This window comes from Bison bison, unplaced genomic scaffold (genome assembly GCF_000754665.1).
Source record: "Bison bison bison isolate TAMUID 2011002044 unplaced genomic scaffold, Bison_UMD1.0 scf7180017864225, whole genome shotgun sequence".
Classification (NCBI taxonomy): Eukaryota; Metazoa; Chordata; class Mammalia; order Artiodactyla; family Bovidae; genus Bison; species Bison bison.
The window spans coordinates 1697382-1721468 of NW_011494797.1; the positions used below are offsets into that span (position 1 = coordinate 1697382).

At 40.8% G+C, this 24087-nt stretch overlaps 1 protein-coding gene and 1 non-coding gene across 2 annotated transcripts in view; both read right to left on the bottom strand.

Moving 5' to 3' along the window:
• GPC6 (glypican 6) overlaps positions 1-24087 on the bottom strand; it is a 1065422-nt gene that overhangs the window by 666845 nt on the left and 374490 nt on the right. The gene's annotated exons all lie outside the window — the stretch shown is intronic.
• Positions 17932-18004, bottom strand: TRNAE-UUC. Its single transcript has one exon. It is a non-coding gene; the product is annotated as a tRNA-Glu (tRNA).

A 24087-nucleotide genomic window follows, 5' to 3' on the forward strand; every position in this document is an offset into this window, starting at 1 on the left:
AAACTATTAGCAAGGTGAAAAGGCAGCCTTCAGAATGGGAGAAAATAATAGCAAATGAAGCAACGGACAAACAACTAATCTCAAAAATATACAAGCAACTCCTACAGCTCAACTCCAGAAAAATAAATGACCCAATCAAAAAATGGGCCAAAGAATTAAATAGACATTTCTCCAAAGAAGACATACAGATGGCTAACAAACACATGAAAAGATGCTCAACATCACTCATTATCAGAGAAATGCAAATCAAAACCACTATGAGGTACCATTTCACACCAGTCAGATGGCTGCGATCCAAAAGTCTACAAGCAATAAATGCTGGAGAGGGTGTGGAGAAAAGGGAACCCTCTTACACTGTTGGTGGGAATGCAAACTAGTACAGCCACTATGGAGAACAGTGTGGAGATTCCTTAAAAAACTGGAAATAGAACTGCCTTATGATCCAGCAATCGACTGCTGGGCATACACACTGAGGAACCCAGAAGGGAAAGAGACACATGTACCCCAATGTTCATCGCAGCACTGTTTATAATAGCCAGGACATGGAAGCAACCTAGATGTCCATCAGCAGATGAATGGATAAGAAAGCTATGGTACATATACACAATGGAGTATTACTCAGCCATTAAAAAGAAAACATTTGAATCAGTTCTAATGAGGTGGATGAAACTGGAGCCTATTATACAGAGTGAAGTAAGCCAGAAGGAAAAACACCAATACAGTATAATAACGCATATATATGGAATTTAGAAAGATGGTAACAATAACCCTGTGTACAAGACAGCAAAAGAGACACTGATGTATAGAACAGTCTTATGGACTCTATGGGAGAGGGAGAGGGTGGGAAGATTTGGGAGAATGGCATTGAAACATGTAAAATATCATGTATGAAACGAGATGCCAGTCCAGGTTCGATGCACAATACTGGATGCTCGGGCTAGTGCACTGGGACGACCCAGAGGGATGGTATGGGGAGGGAGGAGGGAGGAGGGTTCAGGATGGGGAGCACATGTATACCTGTGGTGGATTCATTTTGATATTTGGCAAAACTAATACAATTATGTAAAGTTTAAAAACAAAATAAAATTTAATAAATAAATAAATAAAGAGTGACTGAATTTTGAAAAAAAAAAAAAAGTAGCTCTTTGTTGCTACTTGCAAAATCTTTCCACAGATGAAGACTCAGCTCCACTATCTGCCACTGGGCAGACAGTCTCACTCTGCATTGAGAATCAGCTGTTCCATTCTTTGTACTTTAAATGCTGCATTATAACTAATGTGAATACACTATATGCTGTCTCTTCTATTCTTAGTATTCTCTTTGCCTAAACTAAGGCTGTGTAAGAGTGTGTGTGTGTGTGTGTATGTGTAATATATAAATAGGGTTCCCAGGTGACTCAGTGGTAAAGATCCACTTGCCAATGCCAGAAATGTGGGTTCGATCCCTGGATTGGAAAGATCCCCTGGAAGGGGAAATGACAATCCACTCCAGCATCCACCCCTTTGAAATCCAATGAACAGAGGAGCCTGGTGGGTTACAGTCCATGGGGTCCCAAAATAGTAGGACAAGACTAAGCACAGCACAGCATATACATATATATATATATATATATCATATGGTAAATTTTATTTAATAAAATTGGATTAAAAGGAGAGTACTAGAGGACTGACGCCATCTATTGAAGTGAAAGGATAGATGTGAGCTGTATTCTATTTTTAAACTTTTTATTATATATTGGAGTATAGGTGATTAACAATGTTGTGATAGTTTCAGGTCAACAACAAAGTGACTCAGCCATACCTAAACATGTATGCATTCTCCCCCAAAATTCCCTCCCTCCAGGCTGCCACATAACATTGAACAGAGTTCCCTGTGATATACTGTGGGACTTTGCTGCTTATCCATTTTAAATATAGCAGTGTGCACATGTCCATCCCAAACTCCCTAACTATCCCTTCCCCACATAAAAGTTGTAGTCTTGACCCCAAAGAGAAGATCAGATCAGATCAGTCGCTCAGTCGTGTCTGACTCTTTGCGACCCCATGAATCACAGCACACCAGGCCTCCCTGTCCATCACCAACTCCCGGAGTTCACCCAGACTCATGTCCATCGAGTCAGTGATGCCATCCAGCCATCTCATCCTCTGTCGTCCCCTTCTCCTCCTGCCCCCAATCCCTCCCAGCATCAGAGTCTTTTCCAATGAGTCAACTCTTTGCCTGAGGTGGCCAAAATACTGGAGTTTCAGCTTTAGCATCATTCCTTCCAAAGAAATCCCAGGGCTGATCTCCTTCAGAATGGACTGGTTGGATCTCCTTGCAGTCCAAGGGACTCTCAAGAGCCTTCTCCAACACTGCAGTTCAAAAGCACCAATTCTTTGGCGCTCAGCTTTCTTCACAGTCCAACTCTCACATCCATACATGACCACAGGAAAAACCATAGCCTTGACTAGATGGAGCTTTGTTGGCAAAGTAATGTCTCTGCTTTTCAATACGCTATCTAGGTTGGTCATAACCTTCCTTCCAAGGAGTAAGCGTCTTTTAATTTCATGGCTGCAGTCACCATCTGTAGTGATTTTGGAGCCCAGAAAAATAAAATCTGACACTGTTTCCACTGTTTCCCCATCTATTTCCCTGTTGGTTCTAAATACAAGAGCTTTTTCTCACTAGTGTCTATCCTTGGAAACTTCCATGACTCAGGGAAAGAGGCTGTGATATCAGTAAGATCTTTGATCAGTCTATGATGAAAGCAATAATGTACAGCACACTTTTTGACAGTGTTTTTTTTTTAAATGATCATTATTCAAGTTTCTTAAACTGCCTTTATATTTTTAATACAACCTGAATAGTCAACACAATTCTCATAGACATGTTTTTTGACACAAGAATATCATCAATGATCTGGGACACATTTTCACACTGCTGTGTTCAGTTGCTCAGTTATGTCCAACTCTTTGCAACCCTTTGGAATGTAGCCTGCCAGGCCCCCCTGTCAATGAGATTTTCCAGGCAAGAATACTGGAGCCAGTTTCCATTTCCTCCTCCTCCAGGTGGTCTTCCCAACCATGGGATCCAACCCATGTCTCCTGCACTGCAGGTGAATTCTTTACCTCTGAGCCATAGGGGAAGCCAATTTTTCACATTCTATATATAAGTATATATATAGAATATTATATATATGTTATAATTATGTAAATTTTTATATATATTAAATATATAAATGTTTATAAAATGTTATATATATAAATATTCTATATATATGCTATATATAACATACATATGTATAAAATGTTATATATATATATAAAATAGATCCTGTAGAACATTTCAGTCTCACTGGACAAATATCAGATATGCTTTGCTTTAGGCTGGTCAGTCTGCTGGAAAAATGTTCTGACTTCCTCATGAACAGAATTACTACAGCTGCAAAAACCATCAATAAATTTGTCACTGTTTTAGTCATGAAAATAGTGTAAGTCTTTCTTCTTCAACTACCTTTTTAAAATTGTGATTTCCAAGGGCATTTTATATATGGCATTAGAAGGCTCTGTTTTTGGGGGCTCCAAAATCACTGCAGATGGTGATAGCAGCCATGAAATTAAAAGACGCTTGCTCCTTGGAAGAAAAGTTATGACCAACCTAGACAGCATATTAAAAAGCAGAGACATTACTTTGCCAACAAAGGTCTGTCTAGTCAAAGCTATGGTTTTTCCAGTAGTCATGTATGGATGTGAGAGTTGGACTATAAAGACAGCTGAGGGCCGAAGAATTGACGCTTTTGAACTGTGGTGTTGGAGAAGACTCTTGAGCATCCCTTGGACAGGAAGGAGACGCAACCAGTCCATCCTAAAGGAAATCAGTCCTGAATATTCATTGGAAGGACTGATGCTAAAGCTGAAACTCCAATACTTTGGCTACCTGATGCAAAGAACTGACTCATTGGAAAAAACCCTGATGCTGGGAAAGATTGAAGGCTGGAGGAGAAGGGGATAACAGAGGATGAGGTGGTTGGATGGCATCACCAACTCAATGGACATGAGTTTGAGTAAGCTTCCGGAGTTGGTGATGGACAGGGAGGCCTGGCCTGCTGTAGTCCATGGGGTCTCAAAGTGTCGGACATGACTGAGCAACTGAAGTGAACTGAAAAAACACCCAAAGACACGTGCTATTACTAATGTAATTAAAAAATAATGCATTAATACTTAATAACTAAAACCCGAATTACTAATAACATACCTGCTATATTTTCTTCTGATAGTCTCAAACCTAAGGCTTTCCTTATAAGCTTCCAGTTATTCAGAATTCGAGATTAGACTACTTACATCTTTTCTATGTAAAATATACTGGGATCTGTAGTGCTCACATCTACAGAGATTAACCCCAAAATATTATGCTCTGTGTTATAAAAATGATACAGATTTCCAAATGGGAAACAATCTTCTTTTTCAAGATTGTGAATTGAATGATACTCATGGCAACCCACTCCAGTATTCACGCCTGGAAAATCCCATGGACAGAGGAGCCCGGCAAGCTATAGTCCATAGGGTCACAAAGAGTCGGACACGATTGGAGTAACTTAATACACACATACATATGTCTATTATCTTGTTTGAAAATCCTAAGAAAGGCCTCAAGCTTTCCACTCCTAACTGGGCAAAACTTACATATTTTTAACTATTGCCTTTAAGAGTTTGTTCCAATACCCAGTGATAAACTGAATATGGTAATGTCACCTTCTTTAACCTAAAGCCTACTTTTGCTTTTAGTATTGATATATACAGACAGTGTCATACATGTTGCATTTTCAATGATTGATTTTGCAAGACATGTTTATGTATTCCAAATATTTTTGCTGCTTTAAAGAAAAGGTCTTAAAATGCATTTTCAGAGTTTTACCTTCTTTCATATCAGCTGTGGGCAAACCAAATAAGAACTATAGAGGGAAAGGAGTGCGTGTTTCTTCTTATCCCTAAGATCACAACCAAAATGTTCACTTGTTCTTGTTACTTCTCTCCTGGCTGTGTGTGTGTGTGTGTGTGTGTGTGTGTGCGTGCACACTCAGTCGTGGGTTAGGTTAACTGCACTGTTTTAAAAAAAGTTGTTTTTTTTTTTTTTAAATGTGGTAATAGAGTAGCTCATATTTTTATTATTCCTGAGATAGTTTAATTGTTAAAGAAAACACTGTGGTTTATATAAAGGCCCCCGTAAGTGAGGTATCAGTGCTGTATGATCAAGTTGGTATTTTCAGACTTGAAAGTACCTTTCAGTACATCCTTAAAATGTACAACAAAGGGAAGTGATTTGCTGAAATAAAAATGTTATATCTGGCTCAAGCCCAAATTGCTCAAGGCCATGTAAAAATCTGAGGAGATGCAGACATAATAGGCTCACTAGGTTGGAAGTAATGTCACATTTTTCTAAATGCACAGACTAATCCGGTGCCACTTGCTAAGTTGGGCTCAGGTTTCATCGACAATCTTTCTTAACCTCTTATTTTCCGCTTGTGGATTTTTTCCCCTCAAACATACTCCAGTTGCTTAGACACAGCATGCAAGGGATTTTAAAACTGTTTTTGAACTGCATGTATTTAAATAATTTCATTAACTTTTATGTTTGACTGAGCAAAAGTTTTCAGTCTTCAAATGCTTTATTGTATTTTAATGGTTCACAAAATGATTTCTTTTTCCAGCATGAAATTTTACAGCTCAGTGGCTGACATTGTATAGTAGCTGTGTTATGTGCCTAATAGCTTATGTCATTTCAGTAGTGAAAACAGGGAGAGAATACGGTAATTATGACCACTTGGAAAAGATACCCGTATGGCCAATCAGTTACTTTTCTTCTTATTTAATGTACCATTTTAATACGATAATTGTTGTAATGATGTGAAATATTATACTTATCAAAAAGCCCAGAGTGTTCAAATAAGAAACAAACAAAAGAGTTTAGCCTGAGTTGTGAACCTCCCTGAACTTTGCTGCCCAGGACAGGAGGGTCCTGATGTTGTTGGAAAGTTCCAGTTTAGAGTATTTTGCCCTTGATCTTTTTCCTCCTTTCTCCACTTTTAGGGAGATTGCTACTCTTTTGTTTCCAGCACTTTTCTTCCTTTTCATCAGCTTTCATCTAATCATATGGTTTGGGCAGAAACTTCTGAATAGCGGACGCCAACTCTACATGCTCAGCCTGCAGTCACCCTGGAGCTGCAGGACAGTAATGCCATGTTTGCCAGACACTTCCACCACTGTTAGCATATTTTCATGTATCTTAACAGTGGAGTTTACCTTCACTATCTTCCTTTTCAAAATGTATTCATGAGTCTCCTGTATTTGGACTTCCCAGGTGACTCAGGGGTAAAGAATCTTCCTGCCAATGCAGGAGACACAAGTTCAATCCCTGGGACAAGAAGATCCCTTGAGTAGGAAGTGGCAACCCACTCCAGTATCCTTGCCTGAAAAATCCCATGGACAGAGGAGCCTGGCTACCGTCTGTGGGGTCACAAAGAGCCAGACACAGCTGAGCATTTGCACACATACCCCTATATTTACTCTACAATATTAAATTAACAAATGTCTAGTTAATAAAGTTTACAATCAGTAAACTTGTAGACTTGTACAGTAGACTTGTAGACTTGTACAGTAGACTTTTCTTTCCGGCCTCAAACGCGTATTAAGCTAGTGCTTCTCAAATTGTGATCTATGAACCACCTGTGCCAGAAACAATTGAGTCATTCTCTTAAAATGTCAACTCCAAAGTCCCACCCTGGGACCTGAGAAACAGTACCACACCAATGAGCCATTTTAACAAATCCCCAGACGATACTTACACATGCCAGATTTTGAGAACCGGTGTGATACGTTTTCAAAACTTATAAAAAATGTTTGAAAGACTATATCCTTCTTTCTACTCCATTTATCGCATTCTCTATGATATATTTCTTTCCCTCTACTCTAATCCAGGCCCTTATCCCTTATGTCTGGATAATCAAAAATGATTCCCTGGTTTCTAGTCTTTTGATGCTGCCAGATTTGTCACCTTGGATCTTAAGTTTAACATTCTAACCACTGGCTTTCTAGTGAAATGCACTCTTTTACTCCTAGATATTAATGACATCTTGTTAGTTAAGGCACCTCGTTAACACCTATAAAATCCTCTCCTCAAGAGAATTGGATTACCTGCTATTCTTAAACACATATGCCCTGTTATAATTCTGTGCCTTTGCTCAGGTTTTTCCAGGTACCTTGCCATTTTCACTTAAATTCAATATATTTATTATACAAAATCGGCATCCTCCTTGAAAGATAGCCTTAGCACTTTCAATGGCCTCCCCTCATCCTCAAAAGCATCATTCAGACACAAGCTATGTCTCTATGAAGGTTATTTGCATCTGGGTTGAGGCATCATAACACAATCATCCACACTTTTCAATAGAAAAAATATTGATTTGACTATAATTCCAGTTTACAAAGATATACCAGAATGAATTTAAAACAGCTTTTGAGAATGTCTCTTTAAGCATAGGCACATAAAACGGGCCACTTCTGTTAGGGATAAGAGGAATAAAAAAGGAGTAGGGATAGGAAAGACTTTAGCAATGTCATCCTGAAACAGATCAAGTGAACAAAAAATAAACCATGGTTTTAGGAATTTACTTCCACATCTGAGACAGAAGCTGAAAGGAATGTGCTTTAGTCAGAAGTTAACATAAGCAGATCGATGGCTCTATAACTCCATGTTTTGGGGAAGGGGTCTGAAAAATGCCTACTCAGCTGGGGTGTGTTACAAAAATGGAGATTTCTCTACCTCTGTATGCTCAAGGGCCTCAGAGGTGTGAAAGTCTTTCATTAAAAAAACAAGAAACAAGTGAAGAAAGTATCACTATATGTTTTTTTAGCCTATAAAACCCTTGACAATAGGCTCGTTTGTTTTATGGGCACATTTTTATGCTGTGCCTATAACAGTGCTTCACACACATAGGTCATCAAACTGCAAGCTTTTAGTTGATAAGGTCGCAATCAAACAGAAATAAAAATTCTGGCATATCAAACAAAATCCAGTTATTTTGTGTTAATAAATTTTTACTATGATAATAAGAAGTAGTATAACAAACATAAAGGTGATTCCAAAATAAAGATTCAAAGATACAGATAAAATGTAGGTTATTCAATTGCTCTAAGACTTGCTTCAAACATCCACAATATCAAATCTTTAATAGGAGCGGTCTTAGATAAGGTTGAAAATTACAACTTAAACATTTATTTTTTTGTGCTAAGCCATTAAGGTCAATTTAATAAAATTTCATATAGCTATAGGCCCAGCTGTTTAATAATGAAGAAAGCTGTGTACCAGTTTAAAAAAGGCTTCAGGGGTTGTTTTATATGCTGTTTTTTTTTTGTTTGTTTGTTTGTTTTACAATTCAGCTAAGCCAGGGGTCATTCAAATACGGAGAGATTGGAAAAAATAAATTCACAATGATGGCTGAGCTCACTATTTACAATAGCAATGGAATCTGATGTGGTGGGGTGTAACTGACTATATAAGCAGCCTATGGTGATGCACCTTTCTGGAAAAAATGTTTTTTGTGTTTTTCTTTTGTCTTAAGACAAAAGAATTTAATGGGTTTGATATCCCTACACATATACAATGAAAATACACACATTTAAGTTGATGATACAGAACTTTTCTTCACATTTTGAGAAAAAAAATTAATGTATTTTTTTAAATCTTGAATTTCCTTTTAATTACTTCTTAGTGACTTTATGTCCAATCAATGCTATTGGACTGGGCTTCCCTGGTAGCTCAGATGGTAAAGAGTCTGCCTGCAATGCAGGAGACCAGGGTTAGATCTCTGGGTCAGACAGATCCCCTGGAGGAGAGGGGATGGCAACCGACTCCAGTATTCTTGTGTGGAGAATTCCATGGTTAGAGACTGGTGGGCTACAGTCTATGCGGTCACAAAGAGTTGACACTACCAAGAGACTAACACACACACACATATACACACACACAAACACACAACACCATTGGAGAACCTTTGCCTTATTCTTACCTATTTCTCCTGATATTGGTACTCTTCTATATGTGTACCAGGTATTATTCTTTGGAAGATAACCTGTAATTCTTAGATTTATAAAGGAAAAAAAAACCAAACCTGTTTGCAGCCCTTTATGACAAATTCCAGCAGAAAAGACTTGTGTAGCCTTTCCAATCCAGCAGATCACACCTACACACTGGGAAAATCTGAAGAAAAGCCTAGAAGTGTCTTTCTCTATAGAGTAGCAGAGTCCCACCTTTCATCAGTCCACACAGTTTGTCGTTTCTCTGACATCGAGCTCTAAGGTGAGTGCAAGATGCCCTGGGGAAATCAGGGAAAGAAACCGTCTCCAAGTTTTGTATTCACAGTTGCAAGGAACACCTTATCTGTGTTTGGCAAAAGGATAAAGGATTGCTCCCACCACACTCAAAAAAGAGGAACACAGGGAACACTGCGGCAAAACACCATAGACTATATTAACTTAAGCCATTTAGGGGTTTGGGGGACAATAAAATCATCTCTCTGAAACGGAACCACAGAAGCTGGATCTCATCATATTGTAATGGACTTTATGAAACATAGGGGCTCTATCCACTACATAGTTGCATGAATGCAACCTCAGGCAAGTGATATACACTACTGCTACACGAATACTTTGAGGCTTTGTATTGTTTTTCCAAATTGTCTCCAGAGTTAATATGAGTGATGAACATGGGATCAGTAATTTTTAACGACAGACACTAGAAACACCTGAAGGAGCAAACCCGATGTAGAATGTCATTGAGCGTGTTCAGTTCAGTTCAGTTCAGTCTCTCAGTTGGGTCTGACTTTTTGCAACCCTATGAATCACAGCACGCCAGGCCTCCCTGTCCATCACCAACTCCCGGACTTTACCCAAACTCATGTCCATCGAATGGGTGATGCCATCCAGCCATCTCATCCTCTGTTGTCCCCTTCTCCTCCTGCCCCCAATCCCTCCCAGCATCAGGGTCTTTTCCAATGAGTTAACTCTTTGCATGAGATGGCCAAAGTATTGGCGTTTCAGCTTCACCATCAGTCCTTCCAATGAACATCTAGGATTGGTCTCCTTTAGGATGGACTGGTTGGATCTCCTTGCAGTCCAAGGGACTCTCAAGAGTCTTCTCCAATACCACAGTTCAAAAGCATCAATTCTTTGGCACTCAGCTTTCTTCACATTCCAACTCTCACATCCATACATGACTACTGGAAAAACCATAGCCTTGACTAGATGGACCTTTGTTGGCAAAGTTATGTCTCTGTTTTTTAATATGCTGTCTAGGTTGGTCATAATTTTCCTTCCAAGGAGTAAGCGTCTTTTAATTTCATGGCTGCAATCACCATCTGTGTGATTTTGGAGCCCCCCAAAATAAAGTCTGATACTGTTTCCCTTGTTTCCCCATCTATTTCCCAAGTTAAAAAAAGGCGATTTTGAATATAAATTATTCTGCTAATATAAAAACTGTAATGAACCTTGATTGCTGCTGCTGCTGCTAAGTCGCTTCAGTCATGTCCAACTCTGTGTGACCCCATTGATGGCAGCCCGCCAGGCTCCACCATCCCTGGGATTCTCCAGGCAAGAACACTGGAGTGCATTGCCATTTCCTTCTCCAAAGCATGAAAGTGAAAGGTGAAAGTGAAGTCACTCAGTTGTGTCCGACTCTTAGCAACCTCATGGACTGCAGCCTACCAGGCTCCTCCATCCATGGGATTTCATTCAGCTCAATGTATTCAATTCCTCCACTGTGACGGTACAACAATTGGCTTTGAGCAGGTTCCCAGGAGGTAGTCTCAGTCCTTTTTCTCCAGGGACATACAAAACTATGCATGGAAAACAATATGAGATGGAAAACTGTATTTGGCAGGTAAATATAAAATTTGCAAAACACACACACACACACACACACACACACACACACAAAACTGTAAAATACGAAGCCTAAACATAGAGTGAGATAAGTGAGATCAAAATCATCAAGAACTTAAGGGAACAAAACAAAACAAAACCCTGAAATGTTTATCTCAATTGTCTTTTAGAAAAGTGATTTGTTCAACTTGGATTTGCTGCAGTTCTTTGAGTTATTTGATAGAGTAAAACATGGCCATAGTCTCTCTGGACTTCAAGGCAAATGTATCCAGCCAACCCAGAAACTCAAAGCACACATCAAAGCACATCTTCCCATGGGAAGACTTGGCTCTGTAGACTCAATCATTGCCAAATAAGCCATTGGCTTGGAATGGGATTGTTCTGGGCAGAGGTAAGAGCTAAGAAACGGAGGACAGTTAGCAGAGGAAACTTCAGAGAGTGACAGAAGTTGTTCTTGTTCTAGGACAGATACGCAGGTCCCCAAGAAAATTACCCGTGATGCCCAAGGGCCACATCCAAGCACGTATACTGATGTTACCCCAACCTCAACAATAGTCTCTGAGCTGCTTTTGTTGCCTTTCCTCTCACTTCTCCAATATTTTAGTTGCTTAGTCGTGTCTGACTCTTTGCAACCCAAGAACCGCAGCACGCCAGGCCTCCCTGTCCATCACCAACTCCCGGAGTCCACCCAAACCCATGTCCATTGAGTCGGTGATGCCATCTAACCATCTCATCCTCTCTCATCCCCTTCTCCTCCCGCCTTCAATCTTTCCCAGCATCAGAGTTCTCCAATGAGTCAGTTCTTCACATCAGGTGCCCAAAGTATTGGAGTTTCAGCTTCAACAACAGTCCTTCCAATGAACACCCAGGACTGATGTCCTTTAGGATGGACTGGTTGGATCTCCTTGCAGTTCAAGGGATTCTCCAATACTTAGCCCAATGCTTATCAGTTACTACATACACAGTCACCATTTGCTGAGTGAATTATTTAATATACTCACATGCATTGGAGCACCAGTTATTCTATAACATAAGACAGCCTATCTAAGAAATATCCTCCAGTTCACTCTCTTCATTTTGGTCCTCCATTTTTTTTTCAATATTTTGCTTTACTGCTGTTTGTGTATGTGTGTGAGTATAACTTAACAACTTAACAGAGATGTTAGGAAAAGAAAAATCTGACAAAGGAACAACTTTCAATTCACTTGAAGGAAAATATTGACATTCACAAAACCAAACAAAGCTCTTGGTGCCCCTCTATCTTTAACATGCCTCTACCAGCAAAGAAAAGCACAGGGGTTAACAGATTTAGCAGGGAAAGCAGATTGTAGTTCCATTGACAGCTAGGAAATGAAATGACATCCAGTATTTGATGACTGCCCTCAATTAGCCTATGCAAAGCAAGAATTAATTACCAGCATTGAGAAAGCTCACCTCTGACTTTTCTTTCAAGATCTCACTTACACTGAGTGTTCCTCTGGTGTTATAAATGTAAGTCTAGTAGACTTGATAACTTGCCTTTCCCTTAAAATATTTTAATTTGAAGTAGTTTTTATTTAATATGGTAACCCATATTTGATGGCAGACAACTCTTAGCTAACCTAAGAAACATAAATCTATATATAGATATAGATAAAGATAAATAATATATGTGCTTAGTCCTGACTCTTTGTGACCACAAATAGGTCTGTAGCCTGCCAGGCTCCTCTGTCCAAGGGATTCTCCAGGCAGTACTGGAGTGGCTTGCCATGCCCTCCTCCAGGGGATCGTCCCAACCCAGGGATCGAACACAGGTCTCTGCATTGCAGGCAGATTCTTTACTGTCTGAGCCACCAGCGAAACCCATTTAGATTTATAAGAAAAGATATATGAATGAGTATGATTTACGTATATAGAATGCAATGGGCCTTAGCAGTACCATTGCACATATTAGCTTTGGAATTCTCAAGGCAGCAATTAAATGTATTAATGTAAACCTATAAAATAATTTTATTACTATACAGGGAGATAGATTATAAAAATAATCTCCGTATAGGTACAGATCCTATTTTTTGACATACTCCCCTAACAAAAGTTGTATATCTTTTTCCCAAGCTAGTAATGAAATAAAAGCAAATGAATCCCTAAAGCCATTCGCTTAATGAGATAATTTTGTTAAGCAAACAATAAAAACCTCATTGACAACAAAGACATCATGTCAGAACATACAGGAATGCCCAAATAAAAGGCTAGAATGTGATTTGCCTGCTTTCGGGGAGTAATCTGTGCAAATGGAAAGGTTTAGCTTGGTTTATCTAATATTAGTAGAAAGTATCAATCTTAGATAATGTAAGAGTTAAGAAATACAAGCAAGTGTCAGAATGTAAGAAATATAAACACTGGGAAATGGAGAAAATATTTTTCCATTCCAAATAAAGTGGGCCTGGGAGAGGAAAGTGACATTTGTTTGAGCATCTAAATTCCAGCTCACGTGTGGGATCCTTTTCCCCATGGCTGTGCAATGATAACAGCATGTACCAGTTAGAAAGCTAAACTCAAAAGCTACCAACTGGGCCAGGGTCAGAAGAGTAAGGAAATGAAACATGTATCTTTTTTGGAAGACCACTTAACCAGATGTGGGTTTAATTCCTAGCCTTTACTATTATAGGTATCATTATGGATAAAGGAACAAGATAGGGGTTGGTTATATGAGCAAATGTGCTTCATCATAATATTAACATAACTGTCCTATCCATTGGTCATTTTTTGGTGAAGAATGGCCCAAATCCCACTCATCTCCATAGCACTTGACATTTCTAAAAGTCAGCAGGGGGAAGGGATGGGTTTAACGGTTTAACAGGGACACAGTGAGCATGATTAAAAGGTTTTTATGTCATATATACGGCACAAGCATCACAACTGACTTAGTAACAGCCCACCATGTTTGGGGTTTTCCAAACTTGCTCTTAATGGAGCCAAGGGCAGAATTACAAATGTGTGCTGGTCTTAATAATGTACACTGAATATATTGAACATACTTTGAAAGATCAATCAGAGAAATGGACCAATAGATCCAGATATTAATTCTCTGTCCCAATATTGGGGACACTGGGGCTCAAAAGAGATGCTATGCACATTCTCTAAAGAAACTTTAATGAGGTAGTAAAAGAGAGTTGGTTGACCTGTCCTGGTCTCATGTATTTCATCTGTAAGATATGGATGTTTGTAGTGTCTATTTCAGAGTTGGCCTTAAAGTGCTCCAAACCCTGCCTGCACAAAGTGAGGGTCCAGTACACAAATGATGACTACTGTTAATATTATTAATAAAATAAAATTCAATCCCCTAATTCTTTAAAATAATGCTTTGAGAGATTACTTACATTGTGTTTCCTTTTTTAAATACTTCTCTGTCAAAAGAGGTTTGGTTGTTTCTCCAGGCCAGTGCTCAATGAAAATGTAGAAAATAAAAGGTTTTAGAGGCAAATGAAACTGGATTGTGTTTTGTAAAGGGGGTTTATTGTTTCTGGCTGCAGCACTTCATTTTAAAAAGCCAATTATTTTCCCACACCAACAGTGAGCAAATAATGAGTCATACTGCAGAATTTTGTGACTTTTCAGAGAATTTTTTTTTTGACAGCAATATATCTCTAGTAACTTTAAAATTCTGTTGAAATTGGTTTGTTTAGACAATGTTCGCCAACTTCTGCCTTGGGTGTTAAGAGCGAGCCACTCAGTTTTAGCAAAGCAAGGCTGGGCTGACTGTTCTTGAATACAGCAATGTTGCAGTCTGCCCCAAAGTAAATAGAAACTGGCAATTTGAGAATGTCATCAACCCAGAGCTTTCAAAAGTGTTAAATATTTAACCATAGCTAATAGACTGCAAAGTAATACTTGCTTGGCCAGATACATGTGCTTTTCATTTCTCCCTGATCGCACTTGGCATCATCTTTTTTTTGTAGCCTCACTCAGCATTTCAGAAGCAGAGGAGGCCAGAAGGTAGCAACAACCACCTGGTTCTAGAAAACTGAGGATTTAAGTTGAGGAGAGTGCTTTCGAATTTAGACTTTGGACCTGGGTTCAAATCTCAGACATGAAATCTGAACTCCATGTGACTTTCAGCAGGTAACTCACTTCTGGAGGCTGTAGTTTCTGCACATGTGAAGTCTTGTTAAGTGGTTTGAGAAACGATGTAACACAGTGCCAAGCACAGAGTGAGCCCCAAATTATTGGCAATAGGTATATAATTGTTTACTGTTGTGATTTTGTACTGTGTTTTTTAGTGTTGTTGTGTTGTTTATTGTTGTTGAGTTGTTGTGATATCCAGTATTTCCTTTCTCTGAACATTCACCTTTGTTTCTTCTCTTGGAATGTTCCTCCCTCCGGCTTTCTATGGCTATCCCTTTCTCAACCTTTCCTGTCTTACATTAGATGGCTTCTCCTCCCACAGGGGCTTTTGCTGATCCTAATCTTTCTGGTTAAAGCAGCTGTTCTTTATCTCCCCACCACACTGGCCCCAACCTCACTGTCCACTGTGCCTCGGTTTAGTGTATTACCTGATTGTAACAAACTATATTAAGTATTTAGTTTTTAAACCTGTTGATGAGAGTCCCTTGGACTGCAAGGAGGTCCAACCAGTCCATTCATTCTAAAGGAGATCAGTCCTGGGTGTTCTTTGGAAGGAATGATGCTAAAGCTGAAACTCCAGTACTTTGGCCACCTCATGTGAAGAGTTGACTCATTGAAAAAGACTCTGATGCTGGAAGGGATTGGGGGCAGGAGGAAAAGGGGACGACAGAGGATGAGATGGCTGGATGGCATCACCGACTCAATGGACGTGAGTTTTAGTGAACTCTGGGAGTTGCTGATGGACAGGGAGGCCTGGTGTGCTGCAATTCATGGGGTTGCAAAGAGTCGGACACGACTGAGCAACTGAACTGAACTGAACTGAACTGATGGTCCTCTTGCAGTCAAGTGCAAGGTCCTTAAAGGAGGGACATTCTCTTTCTTTTTCACCATGAATTTCCAGAGCCCGAACAGGCCATGATTCACTGGGACTTCTAAATAAATGCTTATTGATGAACCAAGTCTGATTATGAGGAGTGTACCTCTGTAATCACTTTTAAAATTTATGCATTAGGATGTTGCTCAGAGTACAGCATTATTAAAGAGAGTTCCTGAAAAAGTTAATCCATCACTAAGGCATTATACATGACTTTTACTAATTATAGCATTGAGTGTGTCATTAGTGTCTGGGATTCTGGTAAAAGTAATATGCTAAGGAGAGGTTGGAGAAAAGTGTATTATATTAGCATAACTTATCTCCTAATCAAGTTCAAAATATAAGACACTTTGTGATAACTTCCCTAAATGTTCCAGTGCTCTTAGGAATGGCTCCAAGAAGTGGGATACAGGGGAAGGTGACCAATAGTCTAGGAGAGTGGGAAGGGGTTAACAGCCCTCCTTTCTTCTTTTTCATGATAACTTGACCTTCAATGAATGTACTAGCACTCTGTTCCCCTGGTCACCTCATATATACTATGTTACTTAGGAATAATATCTACAGGAAAAATGACCCAGATTGACAAATTAAGTCTAGTCTGGGAAGAACTAGAAATAAGTTATAAAAGTCTGGGATAGTCTTCCCAGCTTGGGGTGTCCCTGAATGTCTTGACTTTTCTGTCTCTTCTGCCCCTTGATTTATACAAGGACAGCTGTGCCCAGTGGTCTGTCAGAAACACTGGCTGCTCTGGGCCAGGAGGCATCTAAGCCAAAGTGGCTCTTAGGTCTCCTGGATTTGAACTTACCTCCCTGCCTCTGAGCTGTCTGTCACATGGCAAAAAGAGGTTGGTGCAGCTCTCTGAATGGCCACAGGACCTCCGCCTAAAGAGAATCCTTGAAGCGTCCACACTTTCCATCTTACATTTTTGTAATGAATCTAAGGTCAAGGGCAGTTGTTAGGGATTGAATGTGTATGTCCTCTCAAATTCATATGCTGAAGCCCTAACCCCCAATGTGATGGTATTTGCAGGCAGGACCACTGGGAGGTAATTAGGTTGAGATGAAGTCCCAAAGGTGGGGCCACCATCATGGGATGAGTGACTTTATAGAAGAGGAAGAGAGAGTAGCTCATTATCTCTCTATGTGAAGACACAGTGAGAAGGTGGCCATCTGCAAGTTAGGAAAAGGACACTTGCCAGGAATTGAATCTGTGACCTTGACTTTGGATTTCTAGCCTCCAGAAATGTGAGTGATACATTGCTGTTGGTTAAATCACCCAGTCTTAGTATCTTGTAATGGCAATCAGAGCTGATTAGGGACAGACTTTTAATACTCAGTGCTCAGCAGTCGCTGAGAAGATACCTAGCAGGCAAAGCAGGACAGGGAATGGTTTCAGAAATCACAGATGATTCCTGGTGACCCAGATGGTTAAGAATTTGCTTGCAGTGCAGGAGATATGGGTTTGATCCCTGGGTTAGGAAGATCCCCAGGAGAAGAGAATGGCTACCCTCTCCAGTATTCTTGCCTGGAGAATTCCATGGACAGAAGAGCCTGGCAGGTACAGTCTCTGGAGTTGCAAAGAGTCAGACATGGCTGAGTGACTAACACTTTCATTTTTTCACTTTTACTAATCAAAGGACATAGATTGAGACTGACTAGGATGAGAAAACCATGAAAGAGAAGGCTGCTCCTACTTCTGATTAGCCAAGAAGTTTGGCAGACAGGTGAGTGCAGGGAATCTCTGTAGACAGACAGCAGTAAGTGAGACACAGGAATATGAATGGCTATTTTGAAACTATTTCTTGCAGTATAGAAGCTAAATAAAGTAGTTGGACTGTATACATAGGCTCAATAAATACACAAGTGAGAGTGACATTTTAATACTCTAAAACTATCTTCATGTCTTATTCTCTACCTCTCTTATTATTTATTAGCTAAATTCTGTGCAAAAGTGCTTTATTTGTAATGATACACAGTGTCCTATCATGGAAGATATTATTATTATTAATTGGCTATGCTGTGTGGCTTGTGGGATCTTGGTTCCCTGATCAGGAATTGAACCTAGGTTCCTGGCAGTGAAAGTACCAAGTCCTAACCACTGGACCATCAGGGAATCCCCTATCACGGAAGATATTAAAGGGAAAATTTCTCACCACGGAAGCAGTGGTTCTGATATTTGACATGACTCCTTTTCCTAGCACTCTAGCCATTCCTAAAGACAGCAGATTCTAATAAAAAAAAGGATGGAGGAGGCTGTCAAAAGAACTCCAGCTTCTGGGTGGGATCATACAACCCCTCAGTACGATGCTGTGGGTAGGGGGTCTGTGCCCCTCTGCTGCTTAGGAGATGGGTCCCCACCTGAAGAGTGAAGAGCAGGACGTGACTGGCAAAGCCAGGGCAGGACTGACATCCTGAAATTCCATTGTTACAGGACTGTCTACCCAAGCTTCTTTCTTCTTGTTTGTCTTCCTTCTGTACATACTGCCTTTATAATATTCCCCAAACACACCTCTCCTTACTCCACTCTGCTCTCAAATGGTGCCTCGCTGCCCACCACCAGATGTACTAGGTCAGGCCTTCCCACTGAAATCCTTCATTTCTATCCGTGCAGATTTCATATTAAGCCAAATACTACACTATACACCAGACAGAAGGGAACAAGCAGGAGGTATAGGCTTGTGCTGTTGCAAATTTGAACACATTGAGAAAGCCCAAAACGTAAGCAATACCAGTATCTTTGTAAAGAACAAAAAAAAAAGGACACAGAACTAAGGACTCACCTTACAGTTATAGAGCATTAGTTGACACCATTACTTATTATTATTATTATTATTAGTGATATTCCAGCAATAGCTTTGGTACTTAGGTCTCAAAGACCACTGAACAAGGACATGCAATGAAGATAATACCCAAAAGCACACTGTGAGATGTGGTATGAATTCTCTCTCCACAATATCACTTGTGAGTGATCATGCAGAACGGTGGTTTTGGCAACTTGGTTCCACTCTCTCTCCAGAGTCCTAATCTTTTTCAGACTAAACAGGCTGCAAGAAACTCTGAACTTCTATTGTCAGCCCTAATCCAAGTATGATGCCTCCCATGCTTAATATTCATAAGGATTGGGAACTTTTATATTTTCCTTATTTGGTAGTTGAATATTTTGATGATTTTTATTCAGCAACCCATATTCCCATCCTATCAACTAAACATCTCATGTAGTTGACCTTTAAAAGTTATGCATTTTGATAGCTCAGTTGGTAAACAATCTGCCTGCAATGCAGGAGACCCCGGTACGATCACTGGGTTGGGAAGATCTGCTGGAGAAGGGATAGGCTACCCACTCCAGTATTCTTGGGCTTCCCTTGTGACTCAGCTGGCAAAGAATCTGCTTGCCACACAGGAGACTTGGGTTTAATCCCTGGGTTGGGATGATCCCCTGGAGAAGGGAAAGGCTACCTCCTCTAATATTCTGGCCTGGAAAATTCCATGGACTGTATAGTCCATGGGGTTGCAAAGAGTCAGACATGACTTTGCAACTTTCACTTTCTCAGTTTTAGTCTAAAGGGTAAACAAACAAACAAACAATGAACCGCATGCCTAAGTGTGAACCAAGACACCAAACCTGTCATCCTGAGACTCTTCAAAGCCCACGGACTTCTGTCTGGCCTTTAATGAAGCCAAATTGCAGCAGATACTCCCTGTCACTTGTGAGACAATGAGATGATACAGGAGACAACGCCAAAAAGTAGCACTGCCCTGCATCTTCAATTAGCCATGAAGGGAAAATGAGACAAAGAGTCATGTATAATTTAGAGGCTAGCTCTCTGGTTCTTCCTGCTGTGGGAATTTTTTCACCGAGGAAGGAAGCGTGATTTAGTGCAATGAACAGATCTGGGGGTCAGTCATCTTGGGTTGTGTTTCCAGTCAGCTCCCTGACTTACTTTATGACCTTGTAGGCTGCTTCATTTCTATCGAAGAGACGAAAACAACTTGTATTTATAGATTACATGTTTGGTTATCCTGGGCAGGGGCAATGCCAACAGTCCTTTGATATATGTTACTATTATGTTTAGTACAAAAGACCTTGGTGATGAACAAAGATGTTGGTGTTTGAAAATAAAAATGAGTTTCAAAGCCTGGGAGGAAAAGATGACAAAGAGTACTTTAATGAGGTTACAAGGTATCTCCTTTTGTACCTAGAGAGTTGTGCTTTGTTTTGTGTTTTAATTAGTCAGCAAACTGTAAACCATGCTCACGATGAGAGCTGTTTAAGTAAGTGTCAAATAAGACTGTAACCTTATTTGACCAAGAAAGTATGTGGGCATAAAGGATTTATTTTCCAGTAGAAGTGGGTCTTTGTCTACTAAGAACCTTAAGGTGCAGTGCTGAGAAAACTTAAGAAGTTGGAAAGCTGACTTGGGCAAGCAAATTTCAAATAGCGGTTGTTGGATATCTGAACAGATATCTACTGAAAAAGAAATCATCAGACTCCACAGAAAAACCCAGAAAGAAGGCAGATAGAATCCCACTCCTGCTATGAAGAGTGTGGAGAAGCAAGGGCTAGAGGAGGCCAGAGGAGGATGGTGGGCAGAGGAGCCTGGGCAAGGACTCCCCTTTGTAAGGCAGAGGACCTCGGGAGGGACTGAAGGAGGAGCAAACTGCAGTAAGTTGAGACCACTGTTAGGCTCTGACTCAGGCAAGATGGGCTTTTCTGAAGGTTCTCCTCCTGAACCATAGTTTTCCATCTTTCCTTTAAATCCTTATTCAGCAAAGTAACATAAAAAACCTAATCAGGGTCACACCTTGTGAACCCGTTACTTGTACTTGTCCACTCTTGACCTGAGGAAAGGTGGTACCCGCAGTGAGGAAAGGGCAGCCAAGAGTTCCTCATCTGGGAGTCCATCCCCTGAAGAAAAGCAAGCCCTTAGTGGAGTCTGAGCTTTGCAGTTGGCTGACTGGGTTTCCTCTATGTAGGGCTCAAGATAGCTTACTTCTTAGTTAGCAGAACCATGGAAGAGCCTGTAACCACTGCCTTTAGAGGATGTCTGCTGCCTCTTTCCAGCCTTCACGGATTGGCCTGATGCCAACTTGATGCCAACCAGTCTTCTCAGAAACCCCAGGTCTGTGGGAGGCAGAAGCTCGGCTACACCTGGAAAACCCTTAAGATCATGAAAGAGAAAAGCGAGCACTAGGGTTTGCCAATCTGTGGCTCCGAGCATGCCTTGTTCCTTTATACAGAGTTCCTGAGTACAATAGCAGCTGCTCCCCTGTCCCACCCAACTTCTCTCCACCTTAGAGCTGGTGTTCTGAGGGGTTAGCCGGTCCCTCTGAGGATGGATGTTTGGAGACAGCTCGTGAGCAAGCAGGCCTCCAGTCAGAAGCATAGTCAATATTTAGGTTTCAAACCCAAGAGCTGAGAACAGTGTACAGATTACAAATCTCTAGAAAATGGCTTTCCCTCACCAATACCTCCACCCCCTCTCCCCCTACTGCCCCCAAAAAGCAGAGAATTCAAACAGCCTCAAGAGGCATAAAAGAGAAAGCAAGAGCCTTAGGATTCAGAGACAAATTTCATCTCCTAGTTAGGTTTCTGGAAAGAAGTAAGCAAATGCCATATTAACTGTCCACAACTTGGCTATAAGTATTCTATGGAGAAGCCACTGAGGAAAAAGAACAGTCGACTATGACCAGCTTGGATGTGAGGGTTCACTTAGGGAACCCTGAAAGCCATGCACGCTACCTGGCTGCAAGGGATCCATGCCAGCAGTTTCAAGGCTGTACCCGGTTTGGTCGGAGGTTCCAACAGTTTCCTCCCACGTGATGAGGGCAGGCGCTTATTGCAGAGGGGCCTAGGAGAGTCCAGGCTCCGTCTCACTGCCTTGAAAAACATACTTGATGAGGAGGAGCGTGAAAAGGTCATCTTGAAGAAAGCAAACTGAGGGGGCTGAGACTCAGCTAAACTTGAGAGAGGAAGTCAGGAGAATACAGCTTGAAACACTCAGGCCCTCATTTGTTTCTGTGATTAGGATTATCCTTCCTGTTGCTCTTACTGTTGTTATTGTTGCTGAGTAGCTAAGTCGTGTCCGACTCCTTCGCCAACCCAATGACTGTGGCCCATCAGACTCCTCTGTCCATGGGATTCTCCAGGCAAAAATACTGGAGTGGGTTGTCATTTCCTTCCTTCCTACCCAGGGATTGAACCCATGTGTTCTGCTCATTATTTACCACTGAGCCACCAGGGAAGCCCTTACCTTCTTGGGAGATGGCCAAAACATTTTACCTCCACAGAAGTGATCACACAAGCATGAGTCGACGTGCCTAAGCAATATCCAGGTTGAATACCTTCTGCCCAAGGCCTGAGACAGCCATGGCCTTCAGCACCATTACCAAAGTGCTCTCCTCCTGGCCCCTCTTCATCTCAAACATCTGCTCTTACTTTTTGAAGAATGTCTTAAGGATCTTCTAAGGTCAAGTTGTGGAAAAAGGGGGGCGGGTAAATTGAAATAGCACCATCTTAACCTGGTTGCCTTCTCAAACAGGTGGCTGATCAATCAAGAAACTAGGGCTAATTTTCAAAGACAGCACTGTGCAAACACACAACAGAAAGCATGTCTCCAGGAGGACCCCAGGACCAAAAATCTTCAGTCTACGGAACTCAGAGAATAGAAACATCACCACTAGTGTGCTGGACAAAGCGAAAAGCCCATCCATAAGGAGAACCTGGCTTCCGGTAACACCAGTAGCTTGTATGAACTGATTTGAGACTAGCCAATCAGCTTCCAACTTTGATTTTCCCCTTAACTCCTTAAATTTCACCTGAAACTCTGGATAGAGGAAACTGATTTGAACCCTGTCTCTGGTCTCCTTTCTGGTGGACCTAAGAGTAAAGCTGTTTGCTTTCTCAAAAGCCATCACTGCAGTCCTGGCTTCTATGTGTGTCTTGCTGGGTAGCATCTCTGCTGCTGCTGCTAAGTCACTTCAGTCGTGTCCGACTCTGTGCGACCCCATAGACCAGCAGCCCACCAGGCTCCCTCGTCCCTGAGGTTTTCCAGGCAAGAACACTGGAGTGGGTTGCCATTTCCTTCTCCAATGCATGAAAGTGAAAAGTGAAAGTGAAGTCGCTCAATCGTGTCCGACTCTTAGCCACCCCACGGACTGCAGCCTACCAGGCTCCTCTGTCCATGGGATTTTCCAGGCAAGAGCACTGGAGTGGGGTGCCATTGCCTTCTCCACCTCTAAGCCTCTACAAAACTGCTGAACTGGCCCATTTCTCCAGGAGCAGACCCTCGGAATGCAGAGAGAACAAATTCCATTAGCACACTAGCAAATGGGTTGGAGGATATGGTATTTAATGTCTCAGCTCAAAGAAATAATGGCATGTAACAGACCAGTTGCCAGCTTAGTAGCCCAGTGAAAAATCTCCTTTACTAAAGATTAGTATCTCAAGAAGCCAAGAAGGAAATACCCGTGGGCGTACAGAAAGTGAATTAATGCTAATATTTATTGACCACTTAGTATTAGGCACTATATTAAGTGCTTTACCTATTTTATTTCATGTAATTCTAAAGTTAATGTTCCAAGATGGCTGCTGTTATTTGTCTTTACCCATGGCATAATTGAAGCATGTCTGAATAATCAAAAAGGCAAGTAATATATCTATTTATTTTATATCCATACAGATGCAGTTTTTTAAAAAAAATATTTATATATTTTAATTGGAGGATAAATACTTTATAATATTGTGATGGCCTCTCCATACATCAGCATGAATCAGCCGTAGGCATACATGTGACCCCTCCCTCTTCCCTCCCCATCCCATCCCTCCAGGTTGTCACAGAGCAACAGCTTTGGGTTCCCTTCATCATACATCAAACTCCCACTGACTGCCTATTTTAATATATATATTTCAATGCATTCAATGCAATCCTTATCAAACTACCAACAGTATTTTTTACAGAAACAGAATAAATAATTTCACAATTTGTATGGAAACACAGAAGATCCCAAATAGTCAAAGCAATCTTGAGAGAAAAGAAGGGAACTGGAGGAATCAACCTTCCTGACTTTAGACTATATTACAAAACTACAGTCATCAAGACTGTATAGTACTGGCACAAAAACAAAATATAGACCAGTGGAACAAGATAGAAAACCTGGGGATAAATCCAGGCACCCAAGTGTAGGGTGTTTAAAGAA